The sequence below is a fragment of the Cryptomeria japonica genome, chromosome 2, assembly GCF_030272615.1.
Source record: "Cryptomeria japonica chromosome 2, Sugi_1.0, whole genome shotgun sequence".
NCBI classification, from domain to species: Eukaryota; Viridiplantae; Streptophyta; class Pinopsida; order Cupressales; family Cupressaceae; genus Cryptomeria; species Cryptomeria japonica.
In genome coordinates this window covers 180,172,955-180,192,871 of record NC_081406.1, presented here as the reverse complement: position 1 = coordinate 180,192,871, position 19,917 = coordinate 180,172,955, and positions in this window count along the sequence as shown.

Sequence of the window (19,917 nt, the reverse complement as noted above, 5' to 3'; positions counted from 1 at the left end):
TCAAACCGTTGAGGGGCCAAATAGTGGTTCTTTAAGTCTTCTGGTTTGAACCTTCTCACCTTGAGTACCAGTGACACTTGCAATATCAACAATAATGTTAGAAGAAGAAATTGGTACAGTAGCATGAGATTGCTCAACTGATTTCTCGACTGAGGCAGCGGTCAGTCTAATTCCAGGCCTATGATCTCTTAACCATTTCTCCATTCTCCTTATTACATTAAAGGTCCTAGACTAAATATTTTCTTCTTCTCTCCTATCCCAATCAATTTCAGGAATAGGTTGGTCATGAACTCTTTCATTGAACTCCGGGTCCAATACTTCTTCACCTTCCGCTTCCTGTATTCCGACAATGTTCATTGGCAATTTCAAAGTAATGATTTGCCGTAAAGTGCACCTCGACCATAATCTTCTTTGGACTTCAAATTCATCACAACAATCCTCCCAATAGTCTTCTAACTGGGGTATATGTGAAAAGTTCACATCAACATTCAGGTGCTTCACTGCATATTCTTTGTTGTCGAACCCCTGCCGAGCAACATATGGCGGCAAATTCATCTTCTTGAGTTCCAATTCTAAGTTCAATGCATCAAAAATAGTTTGGCAGCTATAATTTCCGAGTTCAATTGTGAAATTGCTTCAAATTCACTTTTCATCCCTAATCTCTTATCCACATGAGCTAACTATCTGCTAACTTCTAAAAGTACACAACTATCGAGAGCATATCTGGGTAATCTGAAAGGTTCATCTTCAAAGCCTCCAATTCTAATATAAGTAAATCTAAGAAATTGAATTAAAAAAATCCCATATGTGGTGACCAACTTTAATGCCTCAGGTGACATTCTATTATTCAAATTTTCTTGCAGTTCAAAAGTTAATCTTCCCACAAAGACATCATTCCATCTCAAGAAATTTTCTGTGTACCTCTGTATTTGCAAATGTGGATAGCACTCGTAGACCTTCATTCCATTAACCCAAGGTTCTTGATGTAATCCTGGCCATTCTCTGATACAGGCTAAAATATAGAACAAGTATGAAGTCATGTGAAAATTAGCTATTCCAACAAAATTATTCAACCCTTCATGCAATCTCTCAACAATTACTTGCGCCCAGTCTAGGTATTTTTCACCAGCTAATAATACCTGAATGTAAAAATATATCCAGTCCTCCCAATAGAAGGCATGTGAATTCCCCTTAAGCCTGTTCAAAAGGATCACGATGTCCCTAACTTCTGTGATGAAATGATCTCTTGTTAAGGGTTTGGGCAACCTCGAACCTCCCTTCAGTATTTTAAGGAGCCAGTTTCTAGCAATGACGCTCTAATAAACACTTCTCTTCTCAGAGAAAAATGCGTATGAGGTTCCTATGGACCAATCTTCATATGGCTCTTTGTGAGGAATTCCAATTGCCACCATTACTGTTTCTCTATTAATCCGCACTAGCATGTCTCCATTATTGGCTCTAATACACCTATTACTAGCATCATATCTGTTCATGCATGCATATACTAATTCTGGGCAAGGAGCAGCAATTGGGAATGCAGCGGCCTCAACAAGACCATTGTGAACTATCCTTTCCATCATGGAATTGGGTGTTGGGTTCTTGGCCCTCTCTAGAAAATTATCTAACTCATCCTGAATGAAGGTTGTATCATCTAACTCTGGAGGGTACTAACCAAGCATGATGTTCGACCCAATTTAAGCAGAGTCGGTCTCATTTTTGCTTTAAATTGCATCAATCAGACAGCATTCAACTCTGAAGCAAAGAATTACACTTTCCAATTTTCAGAACTAAAACAGAGCAGGGGAAAATAAGCAATTGAACTCACCTGTCTTCAACACCAAACTGTGAAACCCTTGGAATAACTAAGCTAAATTACCTTCTACGTCTCCAGTCTTTGCCAATGACAACAATAATTATCTTACCTGAGACGCCCCATATTTAAAGATGGAAAAGACTGAAATGAACCAACACACGCTTCGGCCCAACTCATTCATCTGTATAAAGTCACTTGTGATTTGATATAATTATGACATGCTTATTAATTAGAAATCAACTCCACACAGTCGACATGCCTTCTCATGATTGTTTCCATAATTGCAATTTGAAAACACGAAAACCAAGGAAAATTCTATTTTGATTACGCTGTCTTTTCTTCCAAGACACCATCGAGCTAGTTTGGAAACACCACTTTGAACCTTGAACTCATTTTAAGAGAAGTTCATTGGTTCAAAGTTCAATGACAACAAGTCACATTTGCGAACAAGCAGAAAGAGACAAATGGAACGTTCAATAACACGAGAATGAACCTTGAAGCTTGAACCATTTCAAAACAAAAGTTCAATGGTTCAAGTTCAAAGTGACCACAAGACTAGTACTAAAGAGATAGCTACAAAACATAAAACAAAAGACTGATTGAACCTTGAACCTTGAACCGAAAAGACTCAAAGTTCAAGTTCAACGACTATGCTAATGATGACATAAAATTTTATGGATCGCATTTCGCTTGAACTTGAATTGTGAACTTTATTAAAGGTTTGACGAATGAGTACGAAACTTGTTTGATGAAGGCTTAAGTCCTATGAAAATAATTACCCCTTCTTTTGATAGGCTATAAGCGAAAAATAAAAAGGGGGCAACACCATTGATATCAAAGGGGAGAGAATTAATGTGAAAAACTATCATATCATATGCTAGGTCAAAGGTGTTGGCAAGAGACACTGTACCGGTTGAGTTAAGTGCTTAAGGAATGTTTTGGGGTTGTCATTGATGGAAACTCTAATCAGAAATCATATCTGGTATATGTAGAATTGTTCTATCAAAAGTTGGATATCCATTTTGCTTAAGTCTGGAAGGTGGAAAATAGTATGCGACAGAGTATGAGTACATTGAGCATAACTCAATTTTGGTTGCAGTGGAAGATTTATGTGACTGGATGTTTGAGATAGTTTAATTTGCAATCCTATCCTCCATTATTTATTCACATGCAAGATAGAAGATCCGGTATCCGATATTTCAGGAAGAACAGGGTTATTTTGGTAATTAGTGATGTAGCATGTTATGCAAAATCTTTGGGATGATTTTGGTGTTTGGTTTTGAGTTTGGGGTGGTTGAGATGATATGTGTGGAGCATATTATCAATTTTTTCAAGTCTGCATATGGATATTTAATTAGATTGAGCTGACTTATTGTTACATGTTTCATGTTTTGCAAATATTTTGAAGCCAACATATTTGTGACCTAATCAAGTGGTGCAGATATATAAGGCTGATCTATTTGATCATTTTGAGTATGGATATGTATGGATCATGATGTGTGAAGAATGAATGAGCATCTGAGCGTAATTTCACATGTGCTATCTTTGATTTAGTGCTTCAATGTATGACAAAGTAGTAGAACAAAGCAGTTTGTCTAAATAGTGGAAGAAGACACTTTGTGTTTAACCGGAACTGCATTTTGGCATATGTAGATGCTACTCACCAGTTCAGACATTCTTTTTATCATTTTTAATCATTTGTAGGATAGTGAGTCCTCTGGGGGTTGTATCCCTCTTTTATAATTGAGCAGTGAGCTCTAGGCAGTGTGCCTAAATGCATGTGCATTCCCCTCTTGTAATATTATTATACTCTTGATCATAGTATTATAATATTATGGGTTTGAATCCCTATGTGGTTTTTCCCTTTCTGAGTTTTCACATAAAAATTCTGGTGTTATGGTTTTGTTCTTGTTTGCATTTAGTTTCTATACTTTACTTTTATTCATTTGCATCTAGTGGTTTAATAATCAGTTTAAGAAGGTTATTAATTGTAGAACACTCATTCACCCCCCCTCTCAGTGTTCATTGATTCCAATAAAAGGGGGAGATGTTGATCCTTCTTTATTATGTGAGGAGACAATTCTTTCTTTGTCATTGATTGAAATTCACATCATATGTTTCCATCACTGCCAAAGAGGATATTGTTGGAGATTGTAGGACAAGTACTGCAAATATGTACTTATGAGATATTTGAGGATGTTTGAGAGATGTGTTGTCATTGATGTCAACAAATTTTCTTTGTTTGGTGTAGTGATGCAGTGTAGTTCCAATAAGTTGGTTTGTATTGTATGTTGGTGATCAGTGGTTGCATATTAAAGGGTTTATAGACACTTATCTCTAGTTTATTTAATGCAATATTGAGAGGTCAACATGAAGATTTGAGAGACTTATGAGTATTTGTGTTGTGGCTAGTCTTTTAGTTATTCAATGCTGGCAGAGTGTCAGTATTTCAATCTATATTGCTCAACATTGTAATATTTTATTTTGTATATTTGGGAATATGTTTGAGACATTCATATGTGTCCTCAATTCAAGTGGTTCATGTTTTGGAGGTCCACAAGTGAATCTTTTAGTTTGACAGATAATTTAGTTAGTGTTCTTGTGGTCTGATATAATGATGTTTATGATTCTAATAATTTGAGTTGCTGCGGATGTTCTAGCGGTAATTCATAATGCTTGTGGATATTTCTAGATCATGTGTTTCTCGTGTTGGTGGTTTGCATTGATTATTGTGCATTTTATTGATGATTTTCTTTGGTCTAGTGGTGTTCTTCATGTTCTTGGCTAACATGATGATTGTAGCATGTTGTGGATGTTCAAGGCATAATTATTGGATGTGTTTCATGTTTGAGGTGGTGATTTAGGTCCATGCTATGTCTTAGCCGACATTGTTTTGGTCTGCATGTGATATTGTAGTGTGTATGGTTATATTTTTGTAAATTAGGTGACATGTATTGAGACAACCTTAATGATCTTCACAAGGTTGATGTCATGCATAAATAAATGTAATAATCTTGTGTTGAATATGAAGGATAAGTGTAGTGCATGAGTAATGCATTGATCTTTCAGTAGCAGAGCAAAAGTGTGGAGAAGTAATTGAATGTTGTTATGTCCTTAACTGGAACTGTAACCAAGCATTAAAGATGTTATTTCTTAGTTCATGATTTTTGGATGTGATCTGAATTTGATTGTAAGATAATGAGTCTTCCTAGGGTTGTAGCCCTTTCTTGTTTTTGAGCAATGAGCTCTAGGTAGTCTGCTTGAATGCATGTGCATTCCCCATTGTAATATTTTATATACTTCTAACAAGGTACTATCATATTGTGGGTAGGTTCCTACCTTGGTTTTTCCCTTGATCGAGTTTTCCATGTTAAAAATCTTGGTGTTATATGTGTTCATGTTGTGTTGTTGGTTTATGCTTTCATTGTTAATTATCAGATCTGAGATTAAAGTAAGTTTTTGCAAGTTTTGGTGACATCCGATTCACCCCCCCTCTTAGTTGTTTTCTCTATTTTCATCAGGTTGAAGCTTGGATTATTGAAGAATTGGTGATTGGATTTGGAGTTTTCTTGGTTGGATTTGCCTAATTGGACTTGCTCTACTTCAAATTTATTTGCCTTTACTTTGATTTTTCTAGGTTGGAGCTTCAACTCTCTCTCAACATTTCAATTTGAAAAGATTGTCTTCATTGTGTTTGTTGAAAGATTGATTGTAAGGGATATTATAGTGTTTAAAGATTGCAATTCTGGTTTGAGGAGTTGATTGATGTATATTTTTTATATATGTGTGTGATATTGGAAAATTTGGAAGTTGGAGTGTTGTCGAGAATGTATATTCTTGTAACGTCATAAAATTGCGACCCTTGCAATTTTGACTGTGTTTTAGGTCCTCACCCTAGCAACTGCATCTCCCTACTCAATTAGGACCCCTCTCTACATCATTCTTCTAGATCTCCTTCTGTTTCAGCCCTTGTATCACCTTGTGACCTTTTCCAAGCCCCAAAATAGGGCAGGACAGGGGTGTGGCACCCCTGTCCTCCCTCTTTGGGTGGCCCTAAAATGGGTCCATCTGACCCTTATTTTCTATTTGGGATTTAGTTACCCCTATGCCAACCTTTGGTGAGAGGAAAATTAAACCCTCCAAGGCAAGTATGAAAGGGGATCTAGTCCTCTCATTTGCATAAGAGGAAATAAGCAAAGATAAGAAAAATTTGGGAAAACAAGCAGAAGGTCTCCATTATCACCATCAAGCATTCAAGTGTTCAAGTCTTCAAGCATCCATAAAGTCTTCTTCTTCATGTGTCTTCTTCACTCATCCATTGGAGCAACATTACAACATTCATTTGCAAGCATGTGTGTGTTAGGGTTTTGTCATGTTACAAGCCATTTCATGCAACACTTGTGATTACATTCAAGAAGCAAAGCAACCATCATCAACAAATTGTAGATCTACAAGGTATACATTTCCATTATTTACATTTAAGCATTTGCAATTACTTTCCTTCAAGGTTGATTCCTCAACCGGGGTTTGACTAAGGAAAACCCCTATCCACAACCCTTCTTCCCTTCTTTTTTGTGTACAGGTTGCAGGTGCACGACTGTAATTGTAGATTTAGGATTCATTTGCAAAGATGGAAAAACCCTTTTTGACTCACAGATTTTTTAGAGGACTGTGCATAACTTACGCATAGTCCCGATGACTTTCCTCTGAATATGCAATGTAGATCTGTATCAGTCTAAATACCTCATATCTGAAGTTACAATGTGATCCCAAATCGGTTGCTCCTTATTTCACCCATTTTGTCTTCATTTTCTGCATAGTCAACAAGTCAACTCTTCTACTTACAAAAAAGGGTAAATTGCATTGCACCCTTGAAATTCACTTAGTATTCAGATCCTTATTCACTCTAGGGTTTTGATCTAGTGAATTCAACACCTCTTTTTAATGTAAAGTATCTCCCAAGTGAAAATCATCCTAGTGATTTCCTTTCTCTCTCCTAGGTTGGGAATCACTAGGGTTCAATTTTCCACTTTACATTTTGGTGAACCCAACATCCTACATCTTAATTCTGATTTCTTATTTGTTAGATCCAAATAATTCAAATTTGAACTTTAAAATTTCATTTCCAAGTTTGATCTTTTTGTAAAATTTAGAGGTTAATTGCATAAAAACCTTAATTTTTTATTTTGAGGAAATTAAGCGTGTAAAGTATATAATTTTTATTGTGTGTTTCAGATCTAATTTCTATTTCAAATTTCAAATTTAAATTTGTCCTTTCATTCAAAAAATTAAGTGGTTAGACAACACAACCCTAATTTTTAAGAATCTCCTATTTCGACCTTTGACTGCTAATTTGACCTATCTAGGCATCTCCAAACCGGTTCTTTTTTGGATTATGCAAAAAAACAATAATTATTATCCTTGAAAATTTCAAAAAAGGTTGGTCAGACTATGCATAACTTACACACGGTCCTTGGCTTTTTTCTTGAAATTTCGGGATTCGAAATTGACTGTATTTGTTTGCTTAAATCCAGAGACTTGGCTGATTTAATCAATTTTTAAACCTCCTAAAGTCGAAAAAAATTCAAAATTGCATGTTTGATTTTCTTGAACTTCACAAAAAAACTATATTTGAAATTGAATTTGTGCAAAGTTTGGATCTTAATTCAATTTTCAGATTTATCATTGTTTTCAAACCTGTCTTCTTACTAAAAATATTCAAAATTGCAATTCCCTCCTTTTGCCAAAATTTCAAAATCAATTGGTTAGGACCTAAAACCCTAATTTTTAAATTAAATGTGATTTTATGCAAATTTCAATCAAATTCATTAATTTTTAGGCCTCAAAACGTTTTCCAAGTTGGCCCTATCTAGTAGGTCTGATATTTTTTCAAAATTTTCTTTCAATTCATCAATTTTCACAAAGCCCTAATTGGGTCCTATTTCAACATTCTGAGCTTAAATCCACCTATCTAGAGATCATAAAATCATTCAAATTTTTGGAATTAGTAATTAAATCATTGTATCTATCATCCCTAAAAATTTCAAAAAAAGTTTGGAAAACTGTGAATAACTTACGCACGGTCCCTGACTTTTTTCTCGAAATTTCAGGAGACTGTTATGACTGTGTTTTACTGCTCAATTCCAGAAAATTGGCCGATTTTGTCGATTTTTTATCCTTCTAAAATAAAAAACAATCTCCACTTTCAACATTTCAATTTTCAAGATATAGTTTAAAATTAAGAGGTTAATTAAGAACAACCCTAATTTTAAATTTTAAAATTTCAATTCAATAACTTTCAATTTTTAAAATTAAGAGGTTTTTCAATAGGCCCTAATTTTAATTTTTAGTCTCTTTTGGATATTTATCATCATTCCTAGAAATTGCACTATTCCTTCTTTAAATCAATTAGTTCATTTTTTATAATCATTGTTCTTAGAATTTTGTGACTTAGATTCCAAGATTCAAAATTCAAATTTTCCCTCCTAGCTCTCATTTGAATTACATTATGGATTGCACAAATTTTCAATTTTGTTTTTCAAATTTAGTTCATTACATTCACTTCTTTCTTTGCAATTCGGAAAAATGTCAAATATCTTTCTACAAGATGAAACTATTAAGTTGAAAGGATTTAAGATATATGAAAATCTCCTTTTTGAGCCCTTAAAAGTTCCCTCTCCCAAAAAGTCTCCCCTAAAAGAGGACATATTGATACAAGAAGATAATTTTAACACTCTTCCTAATGATCTCCCTATTTGGGATGAACCATTAGAGAATGGTGTAGATTATTCTCTTCATATGTTCCTCCCTCATGAGGGTACCTTGGTGAAAGAGGATGATTTTAATAACACTTCACCTTTTGTTCCTTCCAATAACCTTCCCCCCAAAGATAAAGCATTAATTACATATGATAGTCCTTTTCCTAATGAGTGTCTTTAACATAAAGATACCTTAGAACAAGAAGATGATATTATTTCTCATCATAATGCTCCCTCTCCCAAAAATCAAGAGCCTAACAAAAATTAAATCAATTTCATTCATGTTCCTAGGAAGCCAAAAATTCTTCTTGATTATCATGTTGTGTCTTACACATATACTAATGAGGTAGTTGATGAGAACATAAGTGAAGCATCATATGCTTTCTTAGTTCCTACAATCCTCTCTTCAATTCACTCAAATACACCTATACGTTAGGAATTCGGAAATCATCACAAACAAGATAAACATACTAATCATTAGCTCAATCACGAAAGCTCATTGCAACGATCTATCCTAAACACATTCAATAGAGACATAAAGATTGAAACATTCAAAAGTAAATACTATGCAAACCATATGTGGATATGAATGCTTCCTTCATGCGGCTCCATTGTTCTTCTTTCCTCTTCAAATAGTTTGGTTGTGAATCTCACCTACAAGTGCACATACATGATTGAAAGCAAGTAGATAAGAAAATTGCTCAAAAGTACTCGAAGCGTGATTGATTAGAGATTCGATAATCCGATTAGGGGTCAAGAATAAAGGGGTTTGATTGAAGAAATTCATCCAATTTATAGACAAATTGGAGAAATGGATCAAATTAGCATGATAATGATTCGAATGGAAATTCAAATCAAGAATAGTAAAATTATGACATGTGTATGACAAATTGCTATGCAAGGATTTATGACAATTTATGACAAATTTCTATGTCAAGAATTGATTGATTGTCAATTATGACAAATTTCTATGTCATTCCCATGAATTTAGGAGAGAAATAGGAGGAAATTGAAATTAAGAATTTAGAAAATTAGAAAATTAGAAATGAGGAATTAGGAATTAAGAAATTGATAGAAATTAGAAATTAGGTAAATTAATTAATAATTTGTCATTTATTAATTAATTCACAAAGAGGAATAATTAGCCAATTAAATGAACATTTAATTGTGACAAGAAAACTTAGGATAAATAAATAATTTATTAATCCTAAAGGAGGAAATGACAAACAAGGTTAAATGATTAAATCATGAAACCCTAGAAGATGAATTAGGTCTTGATGAAAGATAATTAATTCGATTCGATTTGATCATGATTCTGACTTGATAAATGATTTGATTGAGATTGGTTGACAAAAATCAATGACAAATTGACCAAATTGACATTATTGAAAAGGACAAGGATCGATGACGAATCGATCCCAATATGACAAGATTGACAAGGACAAAGATTGACCAAAATCATGATTGAAGATTGTTGTTGACAAGACCAAATTCGAAAGCGAGACAAATGAAGAATGTAGAAGAATGACTCAATGCTCGCAAATGATAAAGACCAAGTGCGCAACATGGAAGAAATGTTAATGCGATGCAAAAACCTAAAATGAGGCAATGCGCAAATGTTAAAGTATGACTCCGCAAGCGGTGACCATTTTTAGGTGTCTACATTTTGCCCCTCTTTGAGACAATGCGATTTTAAGCGTTGTTTCAAAGAACAATAATGAAAATGCCCCAGCCAATGACAATGACATATGCATGCCCCCTCGAGGAATTGGCCGGAAACATGCAGAAAATAGGCCAATTGATTGATAAGAATGATAAGAGATGATAGGATCGAACGGACTACCAAGAATGACAGAAGAAATGTTAGTAAGCAGAAAATGAGATGGAGGACAGTTAAAGATGAAGAAAAAATTGCTTTCATGAATGCACATAAGTAGGCGAGAACCTTTATTTAATGTAGCAAAATGGATGCGTAGCATCATGGCATTGAAGGCCAGAGCTGAAATGCAACCCTTTTTGCAAAAGATAGACACATTGTAGACAAACAACAATCACAACAAAAAGAAAAGGACCATGAACCATCTTGGTCACTCTAAATCACTCAGTGACATCATCGAGCAACATAGGAACATGACCGAAGCCAAAGATAAATCAGTAAAAAGATAAGATGCACAAATTCCAACAAATCAAACAAATATCTTGATCTTCATTGTCAAAAGTTGAAAGTGCTGATAGGACGATCATGCTATCTGGTTTCAGGACATGCGGTACCTTGTCTAAGACAGGACACAGTCTAGTTTCGAGTATACCACACCCTGTATAAGACCCATGATAGTGTGCCAAGGACAAATGATTTTGATGGTAACGTTCGATTGATATGACAATTGTGATCTGTTTGAATGTCTAGTTTGATTGAAAAAGTTCATCTATTAATGCGTGATTTCATTAAAGCACAATGTTGGATTGTGGGTTGTTGGATGTATACTCAGTGATCTGTCTATGCACCAAGGTATCATTTATTGTAAAATGCTTGTTTTTGGATTTTAATGTTTTGAAATGTTTTTGTTCATTTTTTTAGGACTTTATTTGATTTTTTTGAATTATTTCAGGACATTTTTCAATTTTTTTGATAGATTTTTTTAGGACATTTTTCAATTTTTTTGGATTATTTCAAGACATTTTTCAATTTTTTTGGATTATTTCAGGACATTTTTCAGTTTTTTAGGGATTTTTTCAAGACATTATTTGATTTTTATGATTTATTTCAGTACATTTTTCAATTTTTTTGATTTATTTCAGGACATTATTTGATTTTTATGATTTTGCCCCCAGTGTCTAGCAAGGCAAGGAATATGGCAGGTGAATAAATAGGCTTTCTGAAACATTGGTGGATAGAGGGAAGACAAAGGCCTTTTATTATGGAGACAATATGGATGCAATTTTCAAGGACTATTGCGTGATGGGACAAGAGATTGGATATGACAATGTAAAGCAGTGACATGGCATGAGGAACATGTCAAGAGGTTTTTGAAACTATGTTTAAATTTTGCGTCCTTATGTCAGATCAAGATCAAGGAATGAAAAAGAGTGTATGGATAGTGATAAGATATGGATAAGATAAGAAAGACCAAGAATGGATAAGGGACATGGACTGAAGGTCAGGATAGGATACGAGATAGGCTAAGGGATAGTGGTGGAAAGTTGCAATAAGACAGGGAATATGGATGAAAGGTTATAATAAGCAAATGGATAAATGACCAAAAGCTATGATAGACTGAAAGCTGCAAATAAGATGCATGATGCTCATGACGATCCTCAGCCTTGTCAAGATCAAAGGTAATGATAGGAGGGACAATAGGATATGAAGGGTAATGACATGGTATGATAGGATAATGAAGGGCAATAGGATATGAAGGGTAATGACAGGGGTATGATAGGGTAATGAAGGGCAATAGGATATGAAGGAGGAAACCTGCCCCCAAGTGTGGTGTGCAAGAAGTTCATAAATTATGCATGATGCCTGTTTGCCAGGTTTTCATCATGGTACTTGCCCAAGGCGCCTGTTTGCTAGGTTTTCATCAGTGGATGAATTATTTTTGCTTTACTTTTTTCTTTTCTTTTTTCTTTTTTTTCTTTTTCTTTTTTGTTTTTTGATTTTTTTTTTTCACTTTTTTTTTTTCACTTTTTTTTTGTATTTTGACTTTTTCAATAGAAGATGGACACATGATAGGGGATGGAAGAAGGACTCAAGCATCTTTTTTGTTTGGATAGTAGCCTTGAAAAAAAAATGGACCATGACCTTTAAAAGTATGCTCAAAGACGTGGGTAGGATAAGAACATGGAAAAAGAGATGAAACTAAGGAAAGGATTTATGCAAAGGATTGGATCAAAGGGATGGAAGGATGGAAAATATGAATTGGATAATGGATAGGGTATTGGAAGAACTGGGCTTCAGTGGATGGAAATGAAGGCAAGATCGACATTGGCACACACCTTGAGGGGTGATGGATTGATGGAGGAAAAATGTATTTTGGATATTGAGATTTTGAGGAAGGAAAGGCTATGGATTTTGGGACATAAGGGCCCAAAATGGATGAAGAAGATGATGGAGGAACAAATTTGAGAGGTTTGGATGGAGGAATATCAATTTTGGATGCCAAGTTGGATTTTTCTTTAGGCTTTTGTGCTTCAAGGAGCCGCTTAGGAATCCACATGGTTTTTGCTTTTTCATGCTTTTGTGGTTCCTTGGAGTGCATTGCTTGCACAAGGGATTTAGGAACCCATATATATTTTGACTTTTCTTTATTTTGCTCAGTGGGCCTTTGTGGCCTTTTGGATATATTTTTTTCTTTATAGATCATATTGTTCTTTGTTTTGACATGTCGATTATATTGGACATGTTGATCCTTGAATACATGTGGATTTCTAGACTTATGATGTTTATACTTGGCATCCAAATTGCTTTGAAGAGGGAATGAATGTCGGTGTGAATGAGAATGATATGGAGGCTTGTGGGATGGATGGAAGGTTCTCCAAGATGTGTGCCTTTTCTGATGTTACATAGGAGATGGAAGGATATAGGGACCTAGAATGGATGGAAGCGATGATGGGGAAGGGATATGTTTTGATTTTGAAGGAGGGATACCAACGTCTTGAGAGTGAGCTCTATAGCCATGACCATTAGTATATTCTTTGATATGAAGGGGTTCTTTCTCATGAAGATCTACTCCTTTGCCTTTATGAATATCTTGACTTGTAGGATACTCTTTATTTTGGGAAGAAGACGCAAGTCCATTATGAGGTAGATATGATATGAGAGAAATAATGAGATCTTGAAGTGGATCGATTTGGACCAAAGTGGAAGAACCTGCATGTCGAGGGTTCATGAACATCTTGCACTAACACATTAGAATCATGAGGGGGATTAGGATCATGAGGGGGACTAGGATTGTGTAGTGGACATGGTTCAATGACAGGCTCTTTAAGAGATGGAATGGGAGGAATAATGGGATCATCAAAAGAAATGTGATCTTGGAATGTATATGGAGCATTAAGACAAGGAGATGGAGGAAAAAAAAGATCTTGTGGAGGATTTAAAGGTATAATTTGATCTTGAAAAGGAGGAAGATCATTGGAATCCTCTTTAAAGTTGCTTTGCTCTGGAATTTTAATGGGATCATTGGAAAGGATGGAAAGGATATCTTGAATGTAAATGGGATTTGAAAGGACATTCTTTTCATGAAATGGAAGGGGATCATTTGGGATTTTATGGACTGGGATATCTTGATCTTGCTTAAGGAATGGAGTGTCAATACGACTTTGGATAGGATGGACAAGAATAGGGGAATCATTGTCAGTGTCTGGGAAGATGGGGTCCTGGTCAACAATTGGATGGGATGATAAGGTTTCAGGATCTTGATCTTGATCTATTTTAAGACATGTTTCTTCATGCTCTAAATTATCCTCTTGACATGGGGTTGGACTTTGGATATGCATGGAAGATTCTGGCAAGGGCTCAATGCTTTGGCACAAAGGGGATGCACTTTGAACATTTGTGATGGATTCTGGCAAGGAATCAATGCTTGAACATGAGGAAGAGGGACTTCGAATGGGGTCCTCTAAAATAGGTAATGGCAATAAAGTGCATGGTGGCATTGGGTCTTGTATTTCTGAAACATGACAAGGATGTGCATCATGAATTGGATTATCTTGGCAATCAATTATGGATAGCCCTTGGGTAATTTCATCCTTGGGTGTATTGTTTGATGAGGACAATATGGAAGGTTCTTGTGAAACTTCTAGAGGTGTAGGGATAGATGCCACTGGAGAGTCAATTTGCTTGCGAGGGGATGAGGCATTGCTAGACATAATTGTATTATCTTGATCTTCCTCAAAGAACTCACTTGGTAGTTTCCTTAAGAGCATTGCAATAAAGCCACCTTTCTTTCGAGGTTTTGACATAGTTGTATCTGGAATTTGAACTTGTTTTTGGTTTGATGTCATGTTTTGATATTGGACTTGGTTCAATTGCTCTGACATGTTTGAAACTTGGGTTGGTGTGTGCTGCAACCTTTGTTTTTGAATGTTTGATGGTGGTTGCTGACATTGATATGTTGATTGAACTTGTTGATATTCCACCATTGGTTGAACCATTTGTTGACATTGTATAGTTGGCTGGACATATTGTTGAAATTGGACCATTGGTTGTATTGGTTGTATATGTTGAACAATTGGTTGAACCATTGGTTGCGTTGGTTGAAAACCTAATTGATAGTAAACACCTTCTTGTTCTTGTTGTGGAGGCACATAATGTTGAAATTGATGTTGTCTCTTTTCTTGAAATTGTTTCATCATCTCTATTTGTGAGAGGAGAGCTGGTATGTCTAATCGTTCGATAAGAGATCTTACATCAATTGGCTCAATATTTGGATTTCAACCTGGAAATTTTTGAAACACTTTAGACATTTGTGATCTATTCTTCGCAATGTTTTTCACTCTTTGTTCCAAAATCTCATTTTCTTGAGCTAGTTTCTCCTCTAGTTTTTGTATTTGGAGACTTGTTTCATCATAAAAAGTTTGATCAATATTGCCTTGTTGTTGGGTTGAATAGAATTGTGATTGCCTTGGATTAAAATTCAATTGCATCGTCGGTTGATACGTCAAACTTTGTTGCATCATTGGTTCTTGGAACCTTGTTTCAATAGACATGTCACTATGCAAATGCAATATTTTTGGAATTTTTCAAAGATAATATATGATATGCAACTAAATGCAAACTAAATAAATGAAGATGCAATCTATGGCAAGAATGCAACCTATGTTTTTGGTTGTTTTTCAAGATTTTGACAAACTTTTGGAATGCAAATCTAAAAAGAGACCCTTAGGAAATTGAAATGATGTCTAGACCTCAAAGGACAAAAGGATCAAGTGACAAAAGGACAAATTGACAATGTCTCACCTATATGCTTGGATACTAAGCTAGGTTTGACCAAATGACAATAATGACAAAAGGAGAAAAGGTTTGATAAGGTATAGACTTCCTAACAATGACTTAGGGTTTTATCAAAGATTTGGATTACTCAAGTATTACAAAACCTAGTTTTTGAGACTATATGCAAAGGGACAATTAATATGCAAGTGACCCTAATATGATATGATAATGACCCAAGCTTAATGAAGAGACCTAGGGTAAGCAATGTATGACAATGGTATGACTTAAATGCAAGAGGACATATGCAAATGGATGACTTTTATTGCAAAGAGTATGACTTAGGTAAAACCTAACCTCGGTACTTGACAATGAACTTTGCAAAATGCAACCTAGGATGAACCTAAATGTAAGTGACATGCTTCTTGAGACAAGATTTTGAACAATATTTGACAACCATGTTTGAAGGTGAGTTTTGAATCTTGATAAACTTTTGTTGGATGAATGTCTCTTGTGTTTAATCTTATGTTTTGAATCAATTTGTCTTGTTTTTGAAATGAGATGCAATTCAACTTTTGAAAAGCAAAGAATACAAGATATTGCAACTTAGACTCAAGACAATCATGCTCATTTCCACATTTCTTATGGTAGGCAAAGACATTAGGTACTTGAGAGGTAGACTCATTATGGGATTCAAGGAGAATACATAGATGCTTGACCCCACGGGCTCCCCTCCACGGAACTCACTTCTTAGGGCAGCCAAGCATCAGTCCCCATGGAAATCTCCCCATGGCGAACTTAGTATCTCTTCCAAGTATCCGAATTTGTCCTTCTCAAGCAACTAGAAGGGTTTTTGGCCTCTAAAAACAAGGTGTTTAGTAAGGATTTCTGTTAAGCGTTACTCCTTGATGTCACGCAAGTGTGATTGAGACATTAAGCCCATCAAGATACCAAAAAAATGTAGTCGTGCAAGCACGATTTAGACCAAGAGGCCCTACTTAGATGTTGATATGAGAAAGAGTTCAAGGGTCATCACTTCCCAAGTAACTGCAATTCCCACATAACACTTCCTTCAAAGCTTTCGCTCATCGGGTATTTTTTTATAGTGAGTTAGAATGCCAAGGAATTGTAGCCGTACTCACTTTGGGTCATTCCCTTCTCACGATTATCACTTGCTTGCAAAAGCAAAGTGGTTGGGAAGGCAGGCCCTCTAAAGGAGACACACAATCAAAGACAAAAGCATGGTATCGAAGATCTGGATTTCTGATCACCCTAAGAAGGATGAGAGCATACTCTCCTACTCCAATGTCACACTCAACAATCAAAGAAAAAACATGTTCATTCCAACCTATTAGAAATCACTAGGTGCCTAAAACATTTAAAGACAAACACCAAGTTTAATTGTCTCTCCAAGGCAACCTGCAAAACCCAAGTTAGAAGTTTGATTTCTTGTCTTTGACTATCGATTCTGCATAACACATGTTAGTAGTTTGATTTATTGTCTTTTCCATGCATATGCCAAGATTCTGCATAGATAATTAGTACCAAAATCCAAAGCACAGAAAATAGAATGCAAAAACTAAACAAATTTCAAGTAAAACACTGCATTTTTACCCCTGTTCTGGACTTTACACAGGCGCAGAACCCATGACACAGGTGCAAAACCCATGACACAAGCGTAGAATGTCTTTAACACAAGTGCAAAATGCTCAACACAGGTGCAGGTTTCTCAACACAGGCGCAGAAGTCTCCAAAAAACCCTGCACGACCCTGTTTTTGGGTTTTTTTGGCCTGCAAATCAACTTGAAAGCACTCAAAAAACCATAAAGAGGTTAGAAGGTTAGTGTTCACATTGGGTTCACCAATTAATGTACGTTAGGAATTCGAAAATCATCACAAACAAGATAAACATACTAATCATTAGCTCAATCATGAAAGCTCATTGCAACGATCTATCCTAAACACATTCAATAGAGACATAAAGATTGAAACATTCAAAAGTAAATACTATGCAAACCATATGTGGATATAAATGCTTCCTTCATGCGGCTCCATTGTTCTTCTTTCCTCTTCAAATAGTTTGGTTGTGAATCTCACCTACAAGTGCACATACATGATTGAAAGCAAGTAGATAAGAAAATTGCTCAAAAGTACTCGAAGCGTGATTGATTAGAAATTCGATAATCTGATTAGGGGTCAAGAATCAAGGGGTTTGATTGAAGAAATTCATCCAATTTATAGACAAATTGGAGAAATGGATCAAATTAGCATGATAATGATTCGAATGGAAATTCAAATCAAGAATAGCAAAATTATGACATGTGTATGACAAATTGCTATGCAAGGATTTATGACAATTTATGACAAATTTCTATGTCAAGAATTGATTGATTGTCAATTATGACAAATTTCTATGTCATTCCCATGAATTTAGGAGAGAAATAGGAGGAAATTGAAATTAAGAATTTAGAAAATTAGAAAATTAGAAATGAGGAATTAGGAATTAAGAAATTGATAGAAATTAGAAATTAGGTAAATTAATTAATAATTTGTCATTTATTAATTAATTCACAAAGAGGAATAATTAGCCAATTAAATGAACATTTAATTGTGACAAGAAAACTTAGGATAAATAAATAATTTATTAATCCTAAAGGAGGAAATGACAAACAAGGTTAAATGATTAAATCATGAAACCCTAGAAGATGAATTAGGTCTTGATGAAAGATAATTAATTCGATTCGATTTGATCATGATTCTGACTTGATAAATGATTTGATTGAGATTGGTTGACAAAAATCAATGACAAATTGACCAAATTGACATTATTGAAAAGGACAAGGATCGATGACGAATCGATCGCAATATGACAAGATTGACAAGGACAAAGATCAACGAAAATCATGATTGAAGATTGTTGTTGACAAGACCAAATTCGAAAGCGAGACAAATGAAGAATGTAGAAGAATGACTCAATGCTCTCAAATGATAAAGACCAAGTGCGCAACATGGAAGAAATGTTATTGTGACACAAAAACCTAAAATGAGGCAATGTGCAAATGTTAAAGTATGACTCCACAAGCGTTGACCATTTTTAGGTGTCTACAACACCATCTCCTACCAAAGAAGTTCCTAAAGAATAACTCTTAGAGGATGATTGGGGGTCCTTAGATTTCACTCCTACCTTTTCTAGAAAGTCTAAGATGCCTGAATTTCATATTCCAAACACAAATCTTGAAATTGATTGGGCCTCTTTAAACTTCAATCTAATTCGCCCTAAGAGTGAACCCTCTTTTGAACATACACATGGATGCAATGGACAAATGCTTGAATGTGAGCAACAAAGTCATGAGAAATAACACTTTCCTTTGTCAACATCTTCTTCTCCATTGTCTTGTAAATCCACACCTTCTCATTCTAATTTTAAGTTACAACAAGAAAATGTGTTGACCAATCTTCTAAATTCCAACTTAATATCTCCTCTTTGTCCTAAAAAAAGAAGAAAACACAAACAACATTCTCAAACTTCTTATTTTTTTAAATATCATCAAACCCATGGCCATTCTACTAATTAGTGTCAAGCTTTGAAAACACAAATACAACATTTCATTGATTCAAGCATGTTAAACATAACATCTGAAAATGAATGGCATATTAATCATGATCATTTAAAATAACATTCAAGTTCCTATTATGTTGCTCCTCACTATGTGACATAGTTAGCCTACCTATTCGGGGGCTCCTTATCATTCATGGTGGTACAATTTCAGGTGCAATCATACTTAGTGAGCAACGTAATAGTCTATTTAGTATTTGCCTCTATGCTTGGGGGGAAAGAATATTCATTTTCCTCTTTCTAAGGTTTCACTATTTTCTTTATAGAGTAAATTATTCATAAACTTGATGTCCTTTCTTGCATGGAGTTCTCCTTCATGTGAGCGCATGTCTATTCCATGAGAGGGATCTTTTCCTTGCTTGAAACGGTACGTCTACTATGAACAATCTCTCCTTAGAGAACTTTTGTGAACCTTCTTCTTCTTTCTCTCTCTTTGGAAATTACCTCTTCTATTGTGTTATTCATAACTTGATGCCCTTTCTTGAATGGAGTTATCCTTTATGTGAGCACATGTATGTTCCTTGGTTAGGATGTATTCCTTGCTTGAAACGGTATATCTCTTATGAGTAATCTCTCTCTAGAAGTTGTGTAATTCTTCTCATTGTCCTACACTTAGGGGGAATGATCTCTCTCCCTCTCTCTTTCTCTAAGGATCCACTCTTTCCTATTTTGCGGATGGTGTGAGTTTTATTACTTGATGTCATTCCTTGTGCAAAGTTATTATTGTTTGCCCAAGGGTTCTCTCTTATACAAGAGGTGTAAGTCCTTGACTACAATCTCTTTCACACTTGGTAATGTACAT